This window comes from Poecilia formosa, unplaced genomic scaffold (assembly GCF_000485575.1).
Source record: "Poecilia formosa unplaced genomic scaffold, Poecilia_formosa-5.1.2 Scaffold84, whole genome shotgun sequence".
NCBI classification, from domain to species: Eukaryota; Metazoa; Chordata; class Actinopteri; order Cyprinodontiformes; family Poeciliidae; genus Poecilia; species Poecilia formosa.
The window spans coordinates 1,007,057-1,008,712 of NW_006800023.1; the positions used below are offsets into that span (position 1 = coordinate 1,007,057).

Consider the following 1,656-nt stretch of genomic DNA (forward strand, 5'->3'; position numbering starts at 1 on the left):
AATATTTTAAGGGAAAGGCATGCAGTTTCCCTGATGTTGACATAGTTTTAAAAAGCTTGTTCTTACTTATGGTGAATGCATTGAACTGTGATTTGCTAGTTTTATAGGAAGGCTTCTAAAAGGTTAGCTCTTGGTTTTACTCAGGAAAAGCCTGACTTCTGCGGTCAACATTAAAATGACAAAAATCAAGGAGTACACATGTTGTTTAGCATAATTATGGTTGATTTATGTTATATGAAAATAAAACAAAAAGAATCAACTGGTAAACCTGATTGTGTGAGAATTCTGGTGGACTTGGAGGCCACCTGTTGGATTAGGGTCTTTTTTAAGCAGCAACCTAGTGCATTTATGCCTTGGGCCGGCCATGCATTACATAGAATATACACTACAGACACAGAGCAAAATTAGGTACGGGTATTTATATATCTGACAATAAATGTTCCAGTTTATTATTATTATTATTATTATTAATATATTGTCTTCACACCTCCTCTCCACTGACGCACCTCTCTCCGCTGTCTGTGGCCAAGAGGCTCGCTCTCGCCTGAGCGCGCTCCTCTGTCGGCTCACTAACTGGGTGTCGGCGTGAACGTCGGGAAGCTGTGAATGAACATTAATGTGGAATCTAATGTGCTTTTCGCTCCGGATGGTTTTCCTCGGTCATTTCATATCTGCTTCGGAAGCCGGGTAAGTTAATTTCTGGCAAGTTCTGCGCATAATGGGACACAGGCTGGTGCGTATTTTGATTAATTAAGGAAGCGAATTTAAGAAGTACTTTCAGGACACAGACAGGTTTAATACTATAGGTGTTTATTTGGCTCAACTGATATAGATGTTCTGTTTCTGTTTTTCTACTCACATTTATGTGCTAAATTTACACACAATTATATTTTCTTTATAAATCATATAAGTATTATCTCCCCACGCAGTTTAATAAAGTATTATATTGACGAATTTCGAAGACCTCAGGCTCACATATCCTTACATTTGTGCCAGCATATATTTAATTTAAGTTTTTTCCCATTTTTTCCCCCTCTCAAATCAAAAATATTGACTGCAGCACACAACATAATTGAAGGCTGGCTTTAATTATGCAAGAGACCAAATAAATAAACATACCTTCTGCAGGTATGGAGTTTGCTGATTGACTCCCTCAGATTTAATTAAGATGGAGTACAAATGAAAAGATCTTTCTTTTTCTGATGGTTTGATTGGAAGGGAAAGGTTGTAATGAATGTGTTGCTGTATGGACCCAATATCTGCTCATAATAAGACTCCCATCTGATGGAGACTTTTATGGCACCACATCCTTCAAATACTTTCTGGGATTCATGAAGGAATCCATTTAGCTGCAGTGTTTGGGTTCTTTGAGAAACAGAAGGTTGACTTTCTTTTCAGGAGCAGCCCCAAAGAGATCAGCTCCACAACTGCATTAACTTTGGCATGTAGGAGAGTGCATGAGGTTTGCATGTGAAACAGTTGAATGTGCTGCAGTGTTTGCAAAGGAATCGTTTACTGTCGGAATTGGATGGTACGACGGAGATAGCGGAGGAATCAAAGGGCTGAGAGACTTGAAAGCTCTGTTGTATAATTGTGAGGACCTGTGTGCTCAGCATTGTGGATGTGCATCCCACCCAGTTGCCAAAACAGAAATTT

The 1,656-nt window shown here is 39.1% G+C and overlaps 1 protein-coding gene across 1 annotated transcript in view; it reads left to right on the forward strand.

Annotated features, from left to right (window-relative positions):
• Window positions 1-474: 474 nt before the first annotated feature.
• Window positions 475-1,656, forward strand: part of htr1fa (5-hydroxytryptamine (serotonin) receptor 1Fa) — a 29,595-nt gene continuing 28,413 nt past the window's right edge. The window contains exon 1 of the mRNA XM_007557136.2: window positions 475-687. The gene's annotated coding sequence lies outside the window, so the exon portion shown is untranslated. The remainder of the gene's footprint in view (window positions 688-1,656) is intronic.